The 25,262-nt window shown below is 40.8% G+C and overlaps 1 long non-coding RNA gene across 1 annotated transcript in view; it reads left to right on the top strand.

The window, feature by feature from the left end:
• The first annotated feature begins 259 nt into the window (after positions 1-259).
• Positions 260-25,262, top strand: part of LOC128108370 (uncharacterized) — a 49,738-nt gene continuing 24,735 nt past the window's right edge. The window contains exons 1-6 of the long non-coding RNA XR_008217451.1: positions 260-320; positions 3,484-3,529; positions 4,794-4,982; positions 16,027-16,196; positions 16,289-16,325; positions 25,109-25,202. This is a non-coding gene — a long non-coding RNA (uncharacterized LOC128108370). The remainder of the gene's footprint in view (positions 321-3,483; positions 3,530-4,793; positions 4,983-16,026; positions 16,197-16,288; positions 16,326-25,108; positions 25,203-25,262) is intronic.

The raw sequence follows: 25,262 nt of genomic DNA, 5'->3' as shown, positions 1-25,262 counted from the left end.
GATCTTAGTGGATTCCACCCTCTGGTATCTTCCTTTCTTCTCCTCTTTAGTCTCAAGAAGGTGGACTCACTTTATACAAAGAAAGCCATTATTAATGGGCCTGTGCTGTGTCTGTAACATGGTAATGGCATGAAAAAAGATATCCAACAACTCCTGCCCTTGCATAATGCAGATACTGTTTTCTATCAAGTACATAGAGATCTACAGAGAGCTCTTTCCCTCAAGAGATTCTGCCATTCTCAGTGACTTTTTTTTAAATCAGGTAGAAGCATCTGGGACTGCTGGAGTCCAGCTCCTTGTCTTCAGGATGAGCAAACAAGGTAAGCAGAGCCTGCCCTAACAGAATCATACCTGAGTCAAGGCAGTTGAATCACACCTGAGCCAAGGCAGTACTGGTGGAGGTGTTCAATGTTGCACAAAAATGCCTTTGTAAGCCCCTAAATGCCATTCAGATATAATTGGAAATGATTTCTGCTCAACCCCAACAGTGTTCTGCACCCAATAAGTCACTGTATTCACAGTGGTCTCTTTATTAAATTCCCCCGTCCCTTCATTTATTAGCATGTAACTTGATACAGCTTTTTTGGTGACTTCTTTGTCTGTAGGTAAATAGCTCAGAGGGAATTTATTAGCCCTTCCCCCAGTCCCAGGAATAGTAGTCACCATCCTATGAGATTTGGATTAGAGTTTACCCAGTGTATTTATTGGAAATCGTGCCCCATGTCTCACACCACCCTTGTGGCAGGAGTATGATAATCCTTGTGTTACTAGGGAGGAAGCTGAAGCAGAGAAACCAATTGAGCTGTCCAAGGTTTTAAAACCAAGGTACATGGGTTTCCAGAATGCCCCTCAGAACTTAAAGGGTCAGTTCCCTGAGGTCAACTATGAAAGTATGAATTCTGCCTTACTCCACATCTCCAGGATTTACTGTTCACAACCACAATGTGTTGCTAGTTTTATGTCAACTTGAAACAAGCTAGAGTCATCAGAGAGGAGGGAGCCTCAACTGAGAAAATGTTTTCCCCAAGTCAGGCTGTAGGCAAACCTGTATGGCATTTTCTTAATTAGTGGTTGATATGGGAGGACCCAGCTCATTGTGGGTGGGGCTGCCCCTGAGCTGGTGGTTCTGGGATCTATAAGAAAGCAGATTGGGCTGGGTGGTGGTGACTCACGCCTTTAATCCCGGCACTTGGGAGGCAGAGCCAGGCAGATCTCTGTGAGTTTGAGGCCAGCCTGGTCTATAGAGCCAGATCCAGCACAGGCACCAAAACTACACAGAAAAACCCTGTCTTGAAAAACCAAAAACAACAAACAAACAAAAAAAAAAAAAGAAAGGAAAAGAAAGAAGATAAAAAAAGAAAGAAAGCAGATTGAATCACTTCTTGGCCTTTTGGCTAAGATCAAGTGTAAGGAAGCAGATTAAACAAACCATGGGAAGCAAACTAGTTAGTCATTTTCCTCCATGGCTTCTGCATCCGCTCCTGTTTCCAGGTTCCTGCCCTGTTTGAGTTCCTGTCCTGACTTCTTACTTCAGTGATGAACAGTAATGTGGAAGTGTAAGCCAAATAAGCCTTTTCCTCCCCAACTTGCTTTTGGTCATGGTGTTTCATCACAGCAATAGCAATCCTAACTAGGACATACAGCTCAGTAATGCCTAAGGAGTTCACAGATGAATAAGTGAGAACCAGTTGAATTATCCTGACCACTGGCACTTAGCCCAGTGTCTGGCATGGAGTAACACTCAATGGCTATTTGCTGAGAGGATGGGTGAATGAATAATGAGCCAACACCCCTAGGAGGATCTATCATGGTGGCCAGAGGTTCTGTGTTTATTTATCTGAGCTCATTTCCATGCTCCAGGGACAAGGTTGCGATTTTGATCCACTGTCATCTTTTGTCATTCTAGCAGAAGCCTTGCCCATTGATGCTCACCCTGTGAGCCATAGGAACACATACCTGTCAGAATACCTTTCCTCTGTAGAAAGCAGACCTGATGTGAGGCTCAAAACTCCAGGTCAATGCTCCCTCCTCCCTAGAGCCTAATATAGTAATCTCCCACCTCACAGGCGAGCAATAAAGAACTCTTGACTTGCCCCCTAAGAAGCACATATCAGCACTTCAGTCCTGGGCGCCTGAGTCTTATTTATTGCCAGCCTACTTCAGAGGTTGGCAAATTCAAGGGAGGCCTCCCTGCTTGCTCTGAGCCTTAGAAGACTGTTGATACTTGATCTCCTGTCCCAATTAATCAGATTCTTTGTGCATTCAAAAATGTCATCCCTGTCTGCATCTACGTAGTTGGAATGCTCTCTGTACAGTGTTGCCACTCTCCAGCTGAAAGGCTGATGGAAGATGCCCTCTGCTTTTACCCCATTTGTCCCTCCTGGCTCTGGAGCAAGCTCATTTTGTTTGGAGGAGAAAAACTTCTATGTTAGATCGTCTCCAACTGCTGAGGGCTTGGCCTTGACTCTCACTTTCTGGCCACTTAATGACTCAGTTTCTTTGACTGTAAAATGAAGACCTTAAGTCCTGTCCTGACTGCCAGGCTTGATTTCGGTTTTGGCTTAAAGGAGTTCTGCTTCCAGAACACATTCTAAAAGTGGCTTGTTTATTTAAATAAGCTTTTCTTGTCATTTCCCATTTTCTCCTTAAAGCACAATCCAAGTTACTTAAAAGAAAACCATTAAAAAACAGGAACAAAACAAATAACATCTGCTAAGAAGGACAATGTATATAGTAAATGCCCACCATGAGAAATTTTAATAAATTTAATAAACAGTCCCCCAAATCTCACTGCTCACTTGTCACAACACCGTAGAAGACCTATGGGTTGATGAGTATGTTAGCCCTTTTGTATGCGAGCTACCTTGGTAGCAAAGTATCCCATTGTGCAATGAGGACAATAGATGTTTTGTGAAGCCAGAGAAGTTTCTGGAGGTCAGGCTTTTAACCCTTGTAGCAGGAGAATTCTCCTATGTGTCACTACTCTGAAAGCTATAGCTTTTTATCTCTATCTCGTCCATCATTCTGGAAAGAAATTGTCAGTAGAACACAGGGCTCTGGATCGTGCACACCATTGGTCCTTGATCTCAAGTGATTTTAGACGGGAGCCCACACAATGTTTTGAAATGGAATAAAGTTATATGATTTCTGATGTTTCTCGAAAGGAAGAGTGTCTGCACATTTTCAAAGGCAAAGGTGCCAAATGCGTGCCTATGTGTCAGCCTGTAAGTTGGTAGAATTAGTATCTACATAAACAATGTAATATAAAGGTATTGGAGGTAAGTGTTAAATATGATTTTAACAAGAACAAGCACCCACAATGTGTCCCATTTCATCTTCTCAAGAGTCTTCCTGTATGTATATCCCTTTCCTATGACTTTGATTTCTTTTCACCCTTATTATGCTTTTCAAATGTATAAATTATGTAATAATAGTACATTTGAACATGTCTAGATGAACAGTCATGTTCAATTTTCTTCACAGTTTCTTTTGCCTATGGAGCTGTAATTTGGACCCTGAATCCCTTGTGGTAAGGCTTGGTCCCCAAGGTGTCACTATTAGGAGGTAGTAGTACTTTAAGGAGTGGGCTTGATGGGATGTCCTTAAGTCACTGAGGTATGCCCTTGAGAAGGACTATAGAAGATGCCCTCTTCCTCTCTCTCTTTTATTTTCTATGAGATGAGAGACTTTGCTCTACTGTGCTCCCATCATCCTTATAAGCTTCTGAGACCAAATAGTAATGGACAAGAGTCTCCAAAACTATGAGCCAAAACAAAGCTTTTCACCTTATAATTTGATTACCTCAGGTATTTGTTAATGATGTAAAGCAAGACCCTGCTTAATTACTTTAAATTAGTCATCATAGAATTTACCTATAAATGTAATATTGCATCTATTAAGAATTAGGCACTTTCCCAATAAAGTTATAATATCCTTATGGCACTCATGACAGGAAAGTCCCCTTGTTAAGATAAAGAAGTGTCTTCAGAGATGCATCAAAGCTGAGGAAATCCAGGCTGTACATGGGCCTTATAAAGCTATTGTTTTTTTTTTTTTAACTTATCAAGCTATGTGCTCAGTTAAAGAGCCTATGCTTCTGATCCTGAGTTCCTAGATGCCAACTTATGAAGAACTGGAGAGGGTGTTCAGAGAGAGGGGAGGGGAGAAGAGCAGGTAGACTGCAGCCTCCAGGTAGCACCTATAGCTGGCGCTTTGTGACTTTCATTCCTTCTATTCCTGTCCTGTATGCCATTCCAAATGTAGAGAAATTGTAGACTATCCACATCTTTGGGAATTGAGTGACATAGCTAGACATGCTGCTTTTTAATTTGGAGATTCTTTTTATGAATTGTTGCTTAAGAACTTGTGAATTTTGCTTTATGATCTCTCCATGTGTGTTTTCATATGTATTCATCAATTGGTTTGTTTGTTCATGTAACAACATCTACTGAGAACACATTAGAGAATGAGTCAGATCTAAGAAATGGGATGCTTTCCTGTGAGATTCCAGGTCCTCTAAAAGCCAGACGTGCTCAATAGTATTGAGCAATGTGACTGCTGGTGAATAGTGTTTGTGAGTTCACTGTTGCTGACTTGCAGTCTAGTGTACAGAAACTTCAACTCACTAGGCACCCCATTGTGTACCCACTGCAAGATAGGCTGAAATGGACCTCTGAAGATGAATAAGGAAGATGTGCAACCAACGGACCATCCTCATCTTGTTCCGAGGTCTTTATTTAGATGTTTATGACCTCCATTACATGAGTCATTCATTTACCCTGTATTCATTTCAGATGCTGACTGTTGCGTTGTTGACTAGCACAGGCTGAATTTCTATTTTTGTGAGTCTTACCTTCTGACATGTACTCCCTTTGATGAAATGTATATTTGCCTAGCAGGCAACATTCAAAATGCTCCCATGAGAGTACTTCATTTTTACATTGCATCATGTGGAATGGTGAAGGTGATTCCAATCTTATAAGGTAAGTCATTTTCATTTTTTGGATATTAAAGACTTCATGGATACCGCACACATTACTTTTGTCCATGGGGTGAGAGGCTTTGCTTCATCATGATGTGATGGTCAGTCTTCATTTTCAACAGGCTGTCTTTAGAATCACAGTGGAAGCACACCTCTGAGTGTTTCCTGGAAGGCTTAACTCAAGAGAGAGGGCCTTCCCATGGATGTGGGTGACACCCACATGAAACACACATGAGGCACCTCATATTTGTTCAGTAAGACTATGACTGTAAAGACAAAAAAGAAGGGCTTTGCATGTGTCTTTTAATGAAGCAATCAGAAAGTCATCAAGATGGTTCAGCATGTGAAAGTGCTTGTTACACAAGCCTGAGTTTGATTCCTGGTACCAATAGTAGAAGGAGAGAACAAATTCCCAAATGTTGCCCTCTGACCTCCCTGGTATTTATTCTCTCTCTCTCTCCTTCTCTCCCTTTCCCTCTTTCTCCCTCTCCTCCTCCCTCTCCTTCCCCCTGCCACACACACAGAGAAAAAAAATACTAATAAAACAACCAGAAAGCATTTAAAATCCCCTCATCAATTTTCCTTCCCCCACATTTCTATCCTTGGTAACAGAACTGTGGTCACCCTCCTGACCAAACCATCATTCTAGAGTTAGTCTTGAGTTGTTTGTTCATTATATCTGCCTTCTACCTCTTATCAACTCAGTTTCTCAAGTACTTTCTGAATGTTTCCTGTCCATTTCCACCATGACCTCCATTGTTGATTCACTCGTTTTTTCCCATCTGGTCTTCTCTTGATCTGTAGAGATGTCCCACCCTGTCCTTGCCTTCCAAAGAGCAGACTAAGCCAACTTTGAAAACACTTAAGCTATGATGCTTCTCTGTTCTTATCCTATAATTCAGACTCCCTTTGGCCCAAGAAAGTTTTACATGACCCTGAGTATGTAGGTACATTACACAAATATACAAGCCAAACAGTGCAAATAGCAAGTCATTACAAAATTTATTTTAAAACAATTCTTTACTATGCATATTTTGCTATTTCTTAAAGATGCATACCAATTTTTCATACTAATGCAATAGATGTGCTTATTTTACTTTTCCATAAAGAAGTAAACCTCAGTTGAGTGTATGAGGCTCCAGAGTATACAGCATCTTCAATATTTTCCAGAGTTGATACTAGCATTTTGACTCTACATTTTATAAATACACAGAAAAAAAGGCAGAACTATGTCTAGGGCCATTTCAAAAATTGTTGGAAATTCTGTCCTCAAAATTCACTTCATGATTGAAGTAAATTGAAGCTCAAGTTAGAAATTCAAGCAGAAAAATTTAAAACCAAACATTCTAATACTAAAATCCAAAGATATATTAACTTAGTACTTGCATACTGAGGGATGATGGTAGGAAAATATTGAGTCTTTGTTTTCACTAATCAAAAAATCATGTTTCTATAAGAGCAGAAAAGTATAAATAAGGTAAAGATACAACAATTCATGGCATCCAATACTCTCCAATCTCAGTAGAGGTGTTTCTTCAGACAGTGTTTGTTGGTGTGGCATGAGGGTATGCACAGTGCAAAGTGAAAATGCCTTGTGTTCAGGACTATGGGAGAATGTTACCAGAAACATCTTGGATTCATTATGCCTTTTATTTTGAATTAATTTTTGGTTGTTGGATGTTGAGAAAAGTTTTTCTATTGCCAAAATTATAAGGACTGGAACTTTCAGTTATATGACTCCACATGGGTCTCATACCTTAGGAAACTGCTCTTAAGGACTCGTTCCTCCCAGAGCACAGTCCTACCTGGCACACTGTGAACCAATATTTTCCTCCCCCACACTCCCCTTTTATCACCACCTGTTTGTTCTGAGACTCCCACTGTCCTCCTGCCTGGACACATCTGTGTTCTTCCTCATTCACAAGAGCCCAAGCGGATTCCCATTTTTCAGTGTCTCGGCGTGAGTTGCTTTTTCTGCTCTGGTACTCTCTTGATTTTCACATTTATCAGTCTTCATCAATAGATTTTCAGATTAAATGCCACATTTTCACAATAGGCACTGTTCCCTATCCACAGTGGTTCCCAATGTGCACCCACAATCCTCATTTCAGTACTTTGCAGGATACATATCACCGTGACTCCTTCTTGCTTATTTCTTGATCTGCAAGTTAGTCCCAGTAGAGTGACACTACTGTTCATTTTATCTGTATTCTCAATTTCCAGATTAGCTAAGAGTTTCAAGGACAATGTTTGATTGAAAGAATTGAAAAGATCACGGCTGTTGCCCTCCAACTTTGAATAAACCTTACCAGTTCATTGCTCAAAGCATTTGACTGGTAAGAATCCATCAACATAAATCTCTGGGCCTGGTAAGAGCATGGCTTGGGAGGTCAAATTGTTAATCCTACAACTAAGTGGGGCTGTGAGCCCAGTGATGGCTTTCCTGGCAAATCTTGTTTTATAGGTAATAAATGTTGAGTGAAGACCCCTCCAGGCTCACGGTTTTACAGTTACTGCATCCCTGCAAAAATGCTGTGATAGCAAACTTGGAGTTTTATGATAGATCCAAGAAACTGATACTCTGAGGTGACAGTTAACTTGTTAAACAAGATTGTATGTTTAAGGATACTGAGAAGCTAGGATTGGGACTCAAAGCTATCCTGACCCCAAGCCACCATCTATTGCTCTTCTGTTCTGAAAGCTATCCTTGAGAGCTAGGCATCTTCATGATGGCATCTAAGAGATAAATATGTAAGTGATGGACAGCCACAGTGTGTCTGAGGGGCTGATGTTTAGATCTTTGGTGTAAAGTAAGGAATAATCTAAGACAACCCTCCACTTCAATGTTGTTTTCCTTAAAAAAAGAGCCATTTCATTTTAGGGTTTGGAAGGACCTTCCTCAGAGAGAGCCTAATTATAGGGGCAGTGTATTCAAAATTCAAGAATGACTGATTTGTGCTTTTTAAACAGTAAAAGGAGCTCTGAAACATATTAAATTTTTATGAGGTGTGTTGCTGACTAAAATTTTTTTGAGCAAATAATCATACAAAAAAAGAGTAGACCACATACTTAAAATTAAAACCTCCAAATAAGAAAAATATTTATTAAATAAACTTACACCAAGCCACAGTGACCTTTCCAATGGGCTTTCTAAGCCAATTCAACCCGTAGAGTAATTTTAATCAAGTTGATGGTTCATTGTCAGAGAATGACAACCAGAGGTGTGGTTATTGTAGAGTGATTAGGCTTGGTAGATTAAATCTGTCACTAACAAAGTGACTTTGAGAAACCAAGTAACCTCTTTGGACTATAGTGTTTCCATCTTTAAAATGGAGACAGTAGAACACTCCTGTTGCCTCTTATGGTGATTATGAAAATCAAGACTAGTGGATGTGGGAAAATACTTGGAGGGTTTAAACATGTTAATGACATTAATAATACTAGTTTCCCAAGAATACTAAGGAGATTTATCTACGTAGCCCAAGAGATGAAGGGTTTTATTCTGAGAGATGATTATCTTGTCTTTTATTTTTGCCTGATCATCAGAGATTTTTACGCCTTCACCTAAGAATACACCACATTTATTGTTCTTGTGGTCTCTGTCACAGAACTCTTCTATCCCTTTGGGCTTAGCTGTTCTAGACTTATAAATTTTTAGTTTTTTTTTTTAGTTCCTCTTGCTTCCAGGCTTCCTGGTATCTATCTACTCATTGTTCATCTGCTCAAAAATATATCATGGCTTCTTCTTGGCCAGGCAAACTGTGGTTTTTATCTTCTCAGTTCTGCATCATTCAGTCTAACAAGGCTTTGGCTAATGGATCTGTCACACATCCTCTCTTTACACATTACATTTCCCCACTTGCTATAGCCCAAATGGTGGTAGGAGGTGGAATCTTGGTGATGAGGTCATATTAGGCAATATTAGTCCTTTCCCCAGGAACCTGCTTTTCCCTCCGAGCATGTGAAGCCTCACAAGGGAAAGGAGCATCTGTGAGAATTAAAATAGGCCTCCATGAGATGTCAGATCTCCTTGATGTGGCGCTTCTTCCAGGACTGTGGGCAATAAGGCTGTGCTGTCTATGGACTATCCTCACAGTGGCCTAGGTGAATGGAATCACCTTTTAGCCTTGGCATCTGCTGCAATCCTCATGGGATGTACCATCATTTCCCACATTCTCAGTGTGTGAAGCTCAGTCTGGCTATATCTTCACACCAGTTCTTGTGTAGTCCACCATGACTTAGCTATGTCTCTGTGATTTCTGAATTATTTTCCTGCTCTGCATTTTAGAAGTATCTACCAATTAGGGGTATAATAAATGGAAGAGAATGCCCCTGATCCTTAGATCAGGATTCCCCTAAAACCACTGAAGGGGGATGGTTATCCCACTAAAAGCCCCCTCTTGCATACTAAGGTAAGAAGTTTACAGCTCTCTTTCATGAACAAATTTAAATTTTATTTATTTTTTGTTTTCTTCATTGGTCTCTCCCTTCTTCCTTTCCTTTGTCCCTTCCTCCTTTTTGTGCTGCTGGGTATTGAACTTGGGATTTTGTATATGCTGAGCAAGTGCTCTATCACTGAGCTATATCTAAATTCTTCTTTTTTATTCTTAGATTCATTTATTCTAACATCATTTAAGCAAAACTTATATTTTTCTTTGGGGATTTGGAACCCAGTGCTCTCTTTCCAAACTTCACATTATTTTATCATTCCCTTTCCTTACGTCAATGAGCCTTCCCTCCTCACAGGTCATTCAGAAGCCAAACTAGTTTTCCATTTTACTTTTATTTATTACTCAGTCTTATGTTCCTTCATGGGTCTTCTGTCCTCATAGATGCTGAATATTGGAGATTTTTTTTGCCAGTTTTCTTGTCCCATTTTGTCCATTCACATCTATTCCTGAAAGTCTGGGGTCAATGACAGTAAGTATACATTTATGGCCAAGATCTCGATTATTTTCATTGAGTAAGTACAATGAATGAAATCATCGCTTGCTTAAGTTCGGGCTTAGAATGAAACATCAAGGGTGTTGGCTTTTCACCTTGATACCTCAGCACCTCAGCTCTGACACTTCTCAAGGAAGAGAGATCTTTGCTCCTTCTCCAGATTCTGCCCTTGGGTTTGCTTTCTCAGTCTTCCCTAGTGACTTGTGAAGGCCAGCATCATCCTGAAAAGGTTCCTTCATGTCTCATTTAGTTGACACCATTTTGTCAAATTCTAGGTCTTAAAATGTTAACTAAGTGTTTTCCTCTTTGCAGTGTCCATTGCCCCCTTCCTGCTTCAGCACCATCCCATCTCCTGCCTGGATTATGTCAGTGGTTCTCTCCTGACCTGCCTCCCTTAATACTTTCTGGTATTCCTTAGATACTTTTGTAATCAAACTATCAACATTTGCTAAGTTCTCAATAGGCTAAATACTATAAATAGTTTTTAAGTGCCAATCATATAAACTGAATACATTTATTTTTGATGGATATTCATTAAACAGTTAAAGGGTTTTACTTTTATAAAAGACATCTTTTTTGCTGCATCTTCTAATTCATTGTTTTATGTATAAAAATAATCATTTAAAAACAGATGATAAAAGAAATCACATTACTGAACTATTTTCTTAGTTAAGAGTTTCTTATTATAGAACTTACTATGTAGAACAAAATAGCCCTTAATTCACAGAGATCCACCTGCTTCTGCCTCCTGAGTGGTAGAATTAAAGGCATATGCAACACATGCCCAGCCCTTTATCATATTTTATTAATCTACAATAACATACTTTCCATACAAAGTTGCCTCCTTATTTTTAAACATTTATAAGTCTTATTTCTTTGTTTAGTCTTATTGCATTGTTCAAAAGCTCTACATGAATGACAAAGTGAATTTTAATAGGAATTCATCTCATGCACTACATTTAGGGGTGATTCTGTTAGTTAATTTTAAGACCAGTTTTCTTTAACCTGATTAGGTTTCTATTCACCTTTACTAAGAGTTAGAACTGTCTTAGTTACTTTTTTGTCGCTATTATAAAATACCCTGATAAAAGCAACTCAGGGGAGTAAAAATTTATTTTTCTCTTAGAGTTCCAGAGGGATACAGTCTTTCACACCAGGGAAGACATGGCACTAGGCAGAGATGACACAGTGGCAGGAGCAGGAAGCTGGCTGGTCATGTTGCATCCACACTCAGGAAGCAGAGGGTGAACAGGAAGTAGGTCAGGGCCATAAGGCTTCAAGGCCCACTCCCACTGACCCACTTCCTCCAGAGAATTTCAACCTCTTAAACATTGCACAGCTTCCTTACACAGTGCCATCACCTGGAGACCCACTGTTCAAACATGTGAGCATTCAAACTATAACAAAGGTCAACAATAAACAATGAATTATTACACATTATTTAAAATGTAAGATGACACGTTTGTTTGTTCATCAATATGATAAATTATATGTTAATACTCCCCTGTTATTAATAAGATATGACTCCAGAGGGATATTGGTGACAGTTGGTCTGAAGAACCAAGAATATCTAAATTCTATCTGGACTTGTTGCTATCCTACTGATGAGGTTTCCAAAAGGAAAATGTTCATGAGTGATAATTACAAAAAGATCACAATATAATTTAAAGACTTCTAGAAGATAAGGCTGGGTCACAGAGAACATGGGTTTTTTTTCTAAGAGTTAAAATTCAGATTAGAGGACAATAACAACTTCTTTTTTGGATTTTGCTTTCTCTATAAAACTGTGGACTCAGATATTTCCACACCAGTACTATAAAAAAGAAAATGCTGGGGAGAGAATGGTCTTTCTTGGAGTCCTAAATTAGTAAAGACTTTGTTCCACAGTCTCCTTAGAGGACACATTCCAGTGATTCTACCTCCAAGTTGGTTCTATCTCCAAAAGGGCCACAGCATCTCTCAGTAGCACCAGTCTGAGATCTAACCTTTGAATAAATGAACATTTTTAGGACAGTCTTCATAACAAGTACCCAAGGCAATTCTCTTTTAAAATAAATATGTCATGTCATGCCACATCTGTCCTCAAGATTCTGTTATGAACACAGCTCTCTTGGAGTAAAGCTAACCTCTTTCCAATGCTAAGTCCCTACTCTGACTGACTTCCATGACCTCCCTGATTTTCTTACCATTCTTTTTGGACCCCTAAAGCTGCGCAAGGCTTCTTGAGCATAGCAAGCACACTGACATCTCAAGGTCATTTTCCCCCCAGTCTGAATAAGTTTTCCCCAGTACTGATCACCTATGTGTAGGTGGTGATCAGTACTCTGCTAAGTACTCATGGTGGATCCTGAAGACCTCCTGAGTTTTCTGTGAACAGCTGTCCTCTCTTGTGGTGATATTTTATTTGCACTGAAATGTGATATTTTATTTGTATGTTAATAAATAAAGTTTGCCTGGAGATCAGAGGTCATAGCAAGCCATAAAACAGAAGTCAGGCAGTGGTAGCATACGCCTGTAACCTGATCACATGGCAGGCAGAGTCTCTGTGTGTTCAAGGACACAGCCAAATGTGGTGACACATGCCTTTAATCCCAGTACCAACCACAGAGACCTGGAGGTCTGTATAGACAGACAGTGACAAGGAAGTCATGTGGCTGGGTGTAGAGCCAATGAGAAGGCAGAACAGGAAGGCAATAAAAGCACAGGTTAGACAGGAAGAAGCTCTCTCTGGGGAACCTACAGCATGGTGGTAAGCTACGGTGTGGTGGTAAGCTAAGGCTAGTCGTGGCTATTAGCTATTTCTCTGGTCTCTTCAGCTATTACCTCTGTATTTGGCTCTGTGTTTCTTATTTAATAAGACTGTTTAAAAATTCATCCACACTCTCTGGCATACTTTTCTGAATATTCAATCTGCTGCAATCTCTCTAGGCACTACACAGCATCCCTTTCTCAAGTCAGAGAGCATGTTAGACTCTGCCTGTGTTCCTTTTCTGCTCCTTATACTACACTAGAAACTCTTCAAGAAGTAAGCTGAGGCTTGAAGACCACTGTAGCCCTTATGTTGTTCAGAGTTTCGGCTGTTTACAGAGAAAGTGGTGAGCCTGGCCTCTATTCCTCCACCTTGGCTGGAAGCAGCCCTTCCAGCAATTCTTAATTCCTTTTCTGGCTCCAGTGTTTCTGTGGAGATAACAATGTCTGACACACTGACCCTGCTTCCTGCTGTTTACTTACTGTCTGTCTTTGCCCCATCAGAACATAATTCTACAAGAGATATGTTTTTCTCCACTCATGAATTTTTAGATTCAAATAGGGGCAGACACATAGTAGGTACTCAGTAGTTATTTATTAAATGAATGATTGCAGTGAATGCTGATGTCAGGAAGGATTTTCCTAGACCCACAAGGCTGTGGTTCCACTTCAACATGAAATCCCAGTGTAAGCAGAGTTTGTGCCTCTGGGCTGGGTACTCAGCCAGTGGCAAGGGTCTATCACCTCCTCAGTCAACACCCTGCTTTGTGGAACATGCTCTCATTCCTCTCGCCATCTCTCATAAAGTGCTTTGCTTACCCAACACTCTAGCTGGATTGCAATTCTGAGAAGCATGGATGGAAGGTTTTAAGTTTCTTTTAAAAATATAATCTTTTTACAACCACACATGTATGTGTATGTGTTTTGTCTCTACACCCAACTCTGAGCAGCTGCTACTTAACCCTCATCTCTTTCTTTGTATAAAACATGAATGTGAAAGGCCCTTTTAGCTCACAAGAGTGGAAGTTCAGGTGGGAATGAATCCAAGGGAAACTTTGGACTCACTCAGTAGGGGTGGGCCAGCTAAATAACAGCACCTTTTCCCACAGACTTCCCCTTGTCATAGCTCTGTGCAAGGATTTCCCACCTGTCAGCTGGCCCATCCAGCAGTTACTCACCTGAGGAACCAAACGTGTGTGTGTGTGTGTGTGTGTGTGTGTGCGTGCCCATTGGCGTATGAGACAGCTTCTGGAGCAGTTTTTCTCTATTTTGTTTTCTGAGTTTCACTTTGGTCTGAGAACCTTCGTGCAGAGTGCCGATAGTATCTCTGTCCTATTATGCTTTATTGGCTTCCCACCATATCTCAGGTCTTACCTCAAATGTTATGCCAACCTCATGATATTTCAGTCTTTTGTCTCAGACCATGTACATTATGTCAAGCTCTATCTTTTAATTACTATTTTTTTAAACATACTTACAAAGGATGGACTAAGTTTACGGTCTGGAATCAGGTAGAAAAGTGTAAGGAGTGGGGATCAAGAATAGAGAGTAAGAACCAGGAAGCTAGAATAGACCTGGCTGATAGGCATATGAAAAAAGCAAACTAGTTCTCATGTTTGGACCTGTCGGCCTCAAAGACACTCAGCTGAATTGTCTTTTGTGAATTCCTTTCATCAGGATAAAACGCTCCTTTACTTACCCATGTTGTTTCCTCTTTTCTCAAAAAGAAATCTTGTCATTCAAAAGATTTTACTTACTTGCCAAAGTGTTGAAACTTTGAAAACCTAAAGACAAATGGTTCAGAGACATTAGAGATGGAAGCAGCCATGTGATTACTAGGAAGTTTTTTTTTTTTTTGGTCTTTCGAGACAGGGTTTCTCTGTGTAGCTTTGCACCTTTCCTGGAACTCACTTGGTAGTCCAGGCTGGCCTCGAACTCACAGAGATCCGCCTGGCTCTGCCTCCCGAGTGCTGGGATTAAAGGCGTGCGCCACCATTGGAACTGGTGATGTTGCTTTCTAGATAACAAGGCTTGTGTTTAGGAGGTAGGTTCTCCACATTACAATGTAGAGGTGATGCACTGCTCTATCCCATAGGTTCCTGAGCATTGTAGTATAAAGGTTAAGTGCTCAGCTTTGGCCTTAGAGACATATGTGTATCTTTTCCTTTTCTCATTGCTGTGATATAATCCCTGACAAAAGTAATGTAATGAAGTAAAGGTTCATTGTGTCTCTCAGTTCAGGGGTGCTATCCTGAAGGCACAGCAGCTGGATTGGTTAGTCTGTTGTTGTGGGAGCTTGTGTCTGGTTAAATACTGGCAGTGACAGATTGAGAGCTGGGACCAGAAATATATCAGGGCTGTAACCTTCAAGGTCCACTCACAGTGAGCTCTGTCTATCACAGTTAGACTCTGTTCCAAAGACACCATAACCTCTCCATACAGTTTTGCTGAGTACCTAGTGCTTAGACACAGCTTGTGTGGCACATTCCACATCCAAACCACAGCACCGTGTATGCATGGATCTACGTTTGCTGCTGAAATGTGTATAATATTGCCTTCAGGTTTTCATTTGTAATGATAGTATTCTATATTAGTTTGTCTTAAGAATTAAAGAGCATTGTAAATTCTTTTTTGTGACTAATCTTTTTTAAAACTTACTTTTAAATGATTCATAAAGTTGTACCAATAATATTTTAGTATTGTATACATTGTGCAATATTTAGTCAGGTAAACACACATACCTCAAGGAGTTCCTTCTGGTGAAAAAAATTCAAAATCTCTTCTTCTAGGTTTCTGAAGTATATAGGATTTTATTGTTGTCTATTGTCACCCTACTGTGCAATGGCATGCTTGAACCTCCTACCACAGTACAGATATAAACTTAATAGCTATTGATCAACTTCACCTCACCCCTTTCTCCCTAAGCATTCTCCACAGACTCCCAATGCTGAACTTCTATGAGAGCAACTCTCTTAGACTTCAATTATAAATGAGATAATATAACACCCGTCTTTCTGTGTCTGGCTTATTTCACATAAAATAATGATCCACTTCCGTCCATGTTACCACAAATAGAAAGACATCATCCTTTTTCTTGTTTGAAAAGTACTTCATTGAGTATCTGTATCAATCCTCTTTATCTGTTCATCAGTGGATGGGAATGTTGGCCCTTCTGCTTCTTAATTGTTGTGACTAATATGGCACAAAAAATGGGAATGCACTTGTATTTTTGACTTACTAATTTTGTTTCTTTTGGATATATACCCAGGACTGAGATTGCTATTAAATTTATGAGAAATCTCCTTGATATTTTTCCATAATGGCTGAACTAATTTACACTCGTACTGTTCTAGTTAGCTTCAGCTGTCATCTTGACACAGACTTAGAGTCATCTGGAAAGAGGGACCCTCAACTGAAGAATCATCATGATGAGACTGGACCTGTGGACATGTCTTTGAGGCTTTTCACTAGTTGCAAATCTATATAGAAGGACCCATACCACTATGGATAGTGCTATCCCTGGGTAAGTCAGCCAAGTCTGTATTAGAAAGATAACTGAGCAACCCAAGAGGAGCAAGCCAGTAAACAGTATCCCTCCATGGTTCCTTCCTCCAGGATCCTGCCTGACTTCTGTCAAAGATGAACTGTAAGGGTAAGATGAAATAAACTCTCTCCTCCCCCAGGCTGGTTTTGGTCAGAGTTTTTTTTTTCCATAGCAACAGAGGAAAGAAACTAGAAAATTCACCAACAACATGTGAAGATCCCCTTTTCTCCACAATGTTACTGCTAATCTGTTTTGTATTAGGCAATGGGTGAGATAGTATCATGTTGTGCACTGCATTTTCTCAGAGATTGTAGAGATTGAACAATTTTTCACATATCTGTTAGTTAATTAGAAGGCTTCTTTTGGGAGATGTATTTTTAGAGCTATGGCCTATTCTTTAATTGAATTACTCATTTGCTATTGGGATTTTGAAGTTCCTTATATAGTCTGGACATCTACTCCTTGTCAAATGTACAGTGTGTAGGCATATTCTCCTCTTTGGTGGCCTGTCTCTGCTTTCTGTTGATTATAATGGTGGAAAGTCTTTATCCAAGTGCCTTGGGGTAAGGAGTTAATATCCAGCATTTGGAAGATTAAATGTTCTTCAAAGGGACCCAAGCTCATTAGACTGGGATTTAGAACTCTGTCCATGGGAAATCATTCATTTAATTTAGGCAAATTATTTTCCGGAAAGTTATTGCATGAGATCGGCTATATTGAAAAAAAATCCCAATGTCTCAACAGCTCCCTGCAGACTCATTTCTCAAGGCTAATGCGCTCCATGGAGCAGAGGCATAAAATGGTGAAGCAGGGAACATTCTGACCACTCCACATAGGGTGTTTATTAACATTACACAGGAAATTCAAGTCACTCTGTTTCCAGCCAATGAGGCTAATCCGTTTGTATATTAGACACCCCCATCTGACCATTTTACATTTTCTTTCAAATATAAAACTGGCCTGTGATTGCTATAACAAAGACGCTTAGAGGAAAGTACACGTTAAAGCTTAAAATATGACCTTGCAGCCAGAAAGGAAGGGACAGATCACAAGGGAGGACTATGTGGGACCCAAAGAGGATCAACCCTGTATAGAAGATAAAGAATCCAGAGTGGGCCAGAGTCTGGCCTTACCATGCTTAGACTGCTAATATTCTTCTTAGGAAGGAAAAACTACAAGCTGATGGTTTTTCTCTAAATGCAAGCTCAGGTCACTGTAGCTTGATTTCATTTAGAATGAGCTCTGTCATTATAAGGTCTTGGGGTAAAGGCCATTGTAGGTATCATCCTGTAGAAATCTCAGCACTGGTTACACAGAGCTGTCAATTTTGTTTCGAGGTAGTGGTGCTCAGTGAGCAAAGCCAGGTGGGTGGTGGCTTCAGAGGACTTACTCAGGGGGGTTCTCTGCTTCATCTGCCTCCTCCTGCCTCCTCTATTCTGAACTGAGAGACACATATAGATGAATTTTTAAGGTACCCATGGTTCTAGGAGTCTGAGGTCCTTCTATAACACAGGCACAACTCCTACTATGTGGTAAATCCCAGCAGCAGGCAGCACAGGGTACAGCACGTTCGTTTTTCTCTCCTGGAGTAAGAAGTCGGTGCCTCTTCCAGTACCCTCCCATGCCTCACTGCAGAGGAGTGAGGAGAGGAGAAAAGGTGATGGGGGGAAGATTTATGGTGATGTATTAGGTGTGGGTTACTGGCCACGGCTCGCGCTTTCAGCAGGGTTAGACACTCTTGCAAACTGTGTTTCCTGGTACAACGTATGTGTGTGTGAGAAGTAACCTCCTATTGGGAAACTTTCCAAAGTCTAATAAAGCCGGGCTTTGCTCCCCCTGACCTTGGCTCAGTGACAGGTAAGTCCCACAACTTCTCCCACCTTATAAACACTGAGATGGGCTGTGAGAAAGGACTATAGAGGCTCTATGCAGAGACTTAGGCCAGCAAGTGGGCAGAAAAAATGTCAAAACCACTAATCTAATTTTTTGATGGCCTTCATGGGGGTGTATAAGGAAAAAGTATGCCTTACGCTGAGAAGTTGCTCCAGCAACTTCATCTAAAATCGCCCTAAGTAGAGAACTCACACAATGAGGGTGTAGTGCTTTGAGCAGATGTAGGCAGAGGGGAGAAGTGAAGGGAAGGCAGTTTAGGTGACCTTGGGAGCAAGACCTCCCTTGCACTCATCCTCCTCCCCTCACATCTGTCTTTTGTCCTGTGTTTGCAAATCTCTGGCCTCAGTTTCCTCAGACATGCGAATGAGTAACAAAGACAGCGTCTAGTCCTGGCTATAGATCGCTAAAGTAGGTGTGAGGGTACCAAGGTCACACCTCTTCTCTGGAGACTGATCTTGAACAAAGGAGGCCTATGAGAGGTGATCTCCATGGTTGTCTCTGAAATTCTCCCTTGCAAAACCTAGCACACAGTGTGAACCCCAATAATATCCTTTTGAGAAATGAACAGATAAATGAAACAGGGTGCTGATGGATGGCCACAGGAAAGGTATACATTGTCCCCAACTCAGCTCTGGACACTGGCGTTTGTTTCTAGGGCTATAATCTGTTTGTTTTGGTTTAGTTGTGTGTGACAGAGTGTGTGTGTGTGTGTGTGTGTGTGTGTGTGTGTGTGTGTGTGTGTGTCTGGGGTTCTCCTCCTCCTAGGGTGACTGGGAGGGAAAAGGTAGGATGGGGGTTTAGCTTTGAATCATGGAATCAAACACACTGAAATCAGATCTCTGCTGCATGTGGAATTGTCCTTGGGTGTCTGTCCACAGAGTTGGATCACTGGCCAGCTGCAACACCACTTAGGTTGTATTTTTTCCCCTCTTGAAACATTTGGTAGAACGTTTCAGACTGTGCTGGAGGGAGGAGGGGGGATGTCTGAACCAGATGTTCAGGGGCCACCGCTGATACAATGAAGACTGAGTTTTAAGTGATTAGCCATGTGAGCACTCTGGGAGCACTCACCTCCCTAGGCCAGGGAAGCTGGCCTTGGCTTACAATGCTTTAGCTGGAGAAGTAAGAGCTGCCGAACCATGTGTATGCACAGAGATGGGCTGGGAGAACATGTCTGGCAAAAGTTTCATGAGTCAAGCAGAAACATCTACATGAAATACCTGGGTAGATGGATCTGGGGTAATTCTGAAGTGAACTGGAGCTAGGGTCCTGCATAGACATCACCCTTTGGGACACATGATAGAACCAGAACGGACCTGCAGGGACCACCTATTCATTCTAGGTGCTGGGCATGCCAGCAGAAGGGGTGTGTCAGGTGACAGTCGAAGGCTAGTTGCCTTGAAGCTTCCAGCCTTACCAAGCTTTGGCTTTATGGTCAAGCCTAAGCTGTGCCTAAGACACCTGGAGGAGAAGAACTGAGATTTCTATATGAGCCCCATGATGTGAATATGGGTTCAGAGTAGAGATTACATTGAGTTCTATGAAAAGAGGGCACATTTCTTATAAGCATGGGCTTCTACCTTGACATTTGCAGCTTTGACAAAAATGAATAAAATTGCACCAGCTGAAGTTTCACTAGGGTGTGGCTAGGACACAAAAGACAAAAAAGAAGTTTCTCTTAGGGGAGGCAGGAAAGAATTCTCAGACTAAGCAAAGATTAGAACTGGCAAATGCCTTACATTTGGTTTTGATCTCTGGCCAATAAGAATCTGTCCTTTGTACTTTTATCTTAAACTTCAGTAGACCATGCATATGGAGAGGAAGACTTGAAGCCCATAAAGGTGGGGTTTGGCTTCCATGAGGGAAGCACCCAGGCTTTATTCCACTGCACTATAGCACACTCCCCTTTTCGTTCTGTATGAGAGGCATGGGTGATGGAGGGAGGTGACACTCTGTGTTCTCCTTGTTGGGTTCTATGCCTTGGGTTGTTATGTATTTGGTCAGCCTGGGATGACACAAAACCCACTAAAGAAGAGGAGCATGACATATTTTTCACAATCTGGAGGTACCAATTTGATTCCTGGTAAAGGCTTCCTTGTGGCTTTTTGACTGCTGTATGCTCTTACTATGAGGAGAGGGGAAGAGTGGAATTGGGGAGGGGAAGAGAGGGAGGGAGAGAGGGGAATGAATGAATATTCAATTGGTGATTCTTCTAATAAGGAAACTTACCCTGATCACTTAGGCTGTACCTTTATGATCAGGTAAAGATCTCAGCTCTAAATATAGTCACATTGATGTTAGGTCTTCAACATTTCTTATAAGCATGGGCTTCTACCCATAAACATTTAGGTAACATAAACATTTGCTCCATTGTGCCATCTTTCTGCCTGTGCCTTAGTCAAGAGGCTTAGAGCTAGAACTTTCTGTGTCCTCACTTCCAACAGGCAGGACTACTGGTAGTCAGCATCATTACTTCTATCAAGACCAAAGGCATCTTTAGACCCTTCTATGTATCTAACACTATGCTGAGTTACATGTTAGCCTTTTATTTTATCTTATTAATTGTATGGTGTAGACACTTGTTAGTCTGGATGGGTGTGTACATGCATGTGTACTAGTGTAGACATGGATGTGGAAGTAGAGGATAGAGGTTGACGTTGGTATTCTTTCCTTGATCACATTCCATTTTTATTTATTTATATTTGAGACAGATTGCTCACTCTCACCAAACCTGAAGCTCATTGATTCAGTTAGGTTGCTGCCTAGTGAACTTCACAGGATCCTTGGCTTTTTAGACAGTGCTGAATGTGACTTAAAGAACAGAATGTACAGTCTTTTGTGCAATCCCACATGTATAGTTCGTGTTTGCTGCTTGTGTGTTTGGGTTTGTATTTAAGACATTGTTCTGTTAACCTCACTGGTCAAGAATAAACCATTACCACAATCTTAAGCCAAATTTGAAGCAAGCTTAATTAAATACTGACCAAGAGGATGGGCTCTGGCTAGGACCACTTTGCAATTCACAGGAAATGCATTTTACAGGGGCTTAAAAAGGCAAAACCATGGGGCCATCACATTTCACACCAGGTCCAATCAGGGACAAGCATATATCCTGATGTACTTCCTGCCTATATCCAATCAGGGGCAAGTGTATGTCCTGGCCTATTTCCTGTCCACATATCTCCCACCCACATGTGATCAAGCACATCCAGTGTAGATGGGTCAAACAAACATAGGACAAATAGGAACTTATTCTTTTTACTATTATTATTATTATTATTATCATTACTATCATCATCGTTATCATTATTATTATCATGATTATAGCATATACTAAATCACAATCACAGTTTCCCCTCCCTTCCCCCCTCCCAGGCTCTCCCTCTATTTCCCTCTCCCCCAGTTCCCTATTCCCTCCATCTTACTTCAGAAAAGGGCAGGCCTCCCAGGGATATCAACCAAACACAGCCTAATGTGCTACAGTAAGACCAGGTACATGCCATTACATCAAGGCTGGACTAGGCAACCCAGTAGGAGGAAAAGGGTCCCACAAGCAGGCAAAGGAGTCAGAGACAGACCCTGTCCCCACTGTTAGGAATCTCACAAGAACACCAAGCTACTCAGCCATAACATATATGCAGAGGACCTAGGTCAGACCCCTACAAGCTCCTTGATCTCTACAAACCCTCAAGAGTCCTGACCAATTGATTCTCTGAGCTGTGTTCTCTTTGTGTCCCTGACCCCTCTGGTTCCTCTGATCCTTCCTCTTCACCCCCCTTACAGGATTCCCTGAGCTCCGCCTAATGTTTGGTTGTGGGATTCTGTATTTGCTCTCATCAGTTGCTGGATGAAGTCTCTCTGGTCCCTTTGATGATGATTCTGCTAGGCTCCAATCCCAGAACACTCTGCAGACAAGACAAACTGTAGGTTGAAGATTTTATGGCTGGGTTGGTGTCTCAATCCTTCCTCTTGAGGCCTTGCATGGTTACAGAAGATGGCTGGTTCAGGTCTTGTGTTCCCCATTACTAGGAATCTTTGCTAGGGCTACTTTAGTAGATTCCATGGAGTTTCCATTGTAATAAGTTGCCAATTCACCCCTGAAATACTCCCCAGTTCCAGTTGTTTCTCCCAGTATTTTCACCCTCCCCCAAGTTGATCTCTCCTGATCCCAACCCTACCCATCCCCAGTCCACCAGGAAAATCTATTTCCCCTTCCCAGGGAGATCCTTGTCTCCCTCTTAAGCCCTCCTTGTTACTTCAGCCTCTTTAAGCTTGTGGACCATAGCATGATTATGTTTTACTTTGCAGCTAATATCCACTTATAAGTGAGTACATACCATGTTTGTTTTTTCTGGACCTGAGTTACTTCACTCAGGATGATGTTTTCTAGTTCTAGCCATTTGCCTCCAAATTTCATGATGTCATTGTTTTTAATAGCTGAGTAATACTCCATTGTGTAATTGTACCAAATTTTCTTTATCCATTCCTCAATTAGGGACATCTAGGTTGTTTCTTGTTTCTGGCTATTATGAAAAAACCTGCTATGAACATAGTTGAACAAATATCCTTGTGATAGGATAGAGTGTCCTTTGGGTACATACCCAGGAATGATATAGCTGGGTCTTGAGGAAGATCAATTCCCAATTTTCTGAGAACCTGCCATATTGATTTCCAAAGTTTGCATTCCTACCAGCAATGGAGGAGTGTTCCCCTTACTCCACATCTTCTCCAGGATGAGCTGTCACTTGTGTTTTTGATCTTAGTTATTTTGACAGGTGTAACATGGAATTTCAGAGTCCTTTTGATTTGCATTTCCCTGATGGCTAAGGATGTTGAACATTTCTTTAAGTGGCTCTTGGCCATTTGCTATTCCTCTGTTTAGAATTCTCTGTTTAGATCTATATCCATTTTTAAATTAGATTATTTAGTTTGTTGATGTCTAGTTTCTTGAGTTCTTTGTATATTTTGGATATTAACCTTCTATTGGATGTGGAATTGCTGAAATTCTTTTCCTATTCAGTGGGCTACCTTTTTGTACTATTAACAGTATCCTTTGCCTTACAGAAGCTTTTCTGTTTCATGAGGTCCCATTTTTTAATTATTGATCTTAGTGTCTGGGCTATTGGTGATCTGTTCAGGAAGTTGTCTCCTATGCTAATGTGTTCAATTTATTTCCTACTTTCTCTTCTATCAGGCTCAGTGTGTCTGAGTTTATGTTGAGGTCTTAGATCCACTTGGACTTGAGTTTTGTGCAGTTATTCTTAACTGCAAATAGAACATATAACCTGGAAGGAATATTTTTCCTGTTTTGGTCTCATAGGATCTGAGGTAGAGGCAAGGGCTTTGTGTTCATGAGCTCATATGTTGAAATGATTTTCTCTTTGTTCACATTTTATTTAATAGGTTATAGTATATTTATTACCTTGTGGAGAGACAGACAGTTATGTTTTTTTTCTTGAGAGTCTCCAGAGGGTTGATGTATACAATGTCCAGAAGCATATCCCTAAATCTAAGCAATTCCAGAGTTCGTAGATTCTTTACCTTAAGAACATTTCAAAGCACACTTACAGGTAGTGTCATTTAGCAGCTAAGGCTTTGGTTTTGAACATCTTGACTTTGCCATTTATTACTGAGTCATAGTTGAGCTACTGATCTTTCGTGAGGGTCATTTTTCTCATTTGTAAAATGGAGATGATGATGCATTCCTTTTAGGTTGCTGTAAAGATCAGCGGAGAAGTTGTGGAAAACCTCACAGCATGTGCTAAGCATACTGTCAGTTCTGCCTTGGTGTGAGTAGTGTGGTTATTATTTTTAATGTCTCTTTACTTTCTGTCCCTAGCTTTAGAGTCACGATGGTGTGTCTTAGACTTTAACGTATACCTTGGAGTCCTGGTGTGTTGCTATATTGAGTGTCTGTAAAGTTTTCAAGGGTGACAGTGAATCACTTAATCTTCCCCTTGGTATTCACTTGTCTCTGTAGATTCACCTGTCTTCTGATAGCCAGAAGAAAATACCTGTAGATGCCTTTTGGGGGAAATATGTTCAGGAGATGGCTCTATGACCTTTACGACCTCTAAAGCTCTTTATAAGACCTGATACTTGCACTGGCCACACTCTGCCCTTTAAACATACCAACCCATAAAATAAAGTTGTTTTCCTTTCACTGTAAAAAAACAAAGGACAAAAAACCAACCAACAAACCAAACACACAAAAAACCAGAGTGTCCATGTGAATCTTGCTGTCTGCTTGGTCATTGTTCTTCTCTTCTAGGAATGCCAAGTTTTAGTTTTGCTGTGCTGAACATGGCCCTGCTGAAATACAGACTGATTGATTTGGTCTGGAGTAGGGACCAGTAGGGACCTGGTTTTCTACACAGTTCCCAGGTGATGTCCGGAAACTTAATGCTCTAATGAGTTTTTATGGATTAAAGTGATGAAATGTTACTTTATATACCTTGGGAATCCCACCATTTTCTGTTGCTACACTGCAGAAGAAGAAAATACAATACTTAGGATGGAGTTTCACCTTGTGTTTGAACACTTGGTCTCTAGCTTGTGACACTGGGACAGTTGTCAAATATCAAGGAGGTAGAGCCATGTTGGAAAAAGTGGATCACTGGAGGGCAAACCTTGTGCCTTCATAGCTTAGCCCTACTTCCTGTTTGCTGTCTACTTCTTGACTGCTGATTCAATGTGATCAGCTTGCCTCTGACTCTTGAGTGCACACATTCTACTTTATGATGTTGTTGTCACTGTTTTTCTGATGCTAGGGATGAAACCCATGGCCTCACAAATATTTCTCAAGCATTCTACTACTCAGCCACATCCTAGACTGAAAGACTATAATTTTGTTTGCTTAGACTGAAACAAAATGGTATTAGAATTTAAGGGATTGTTTTCTAGAATAATCTTTGACTTTCTCCAGATGTGTATATATCACAGCTTTCTTTTTCTCATGTTCCTCTTTTGATATCTTCCCATCCCTTTACTGTCTTCAGCAGCTTCTAACAGATGTCTGATACACCAACTCAACTCATCAGGACACACAGACCTGGCATCTTGTCCAACATCTGGATGATACACATTTTCTGAGTAAGTATCTCATTTTCCTTTTGGTTTAAATGGTCTTTGGATGAAAATGAAAATTACAAT

This window comes from Peromyscus californicus, unplaced genomic scaffold, assembly GCF_007827085.1.
Source record: "Peromyscus californicus insignis strain IS unplaced genomic scaffold, ASM782708v3 Scaffold_13__1_contigs__length_99412109, whole genome shotgun sequence".
NCBI classification, from domain to species: Eukaryota; Metazoa; Chordata; class Mammalia; order Rodentia; family Cricetidae; genus Peromyscus; species Peromyscus californicus.
This window is presented reverse-complemented; position numbering and strand designations above follow the sequence as displayed.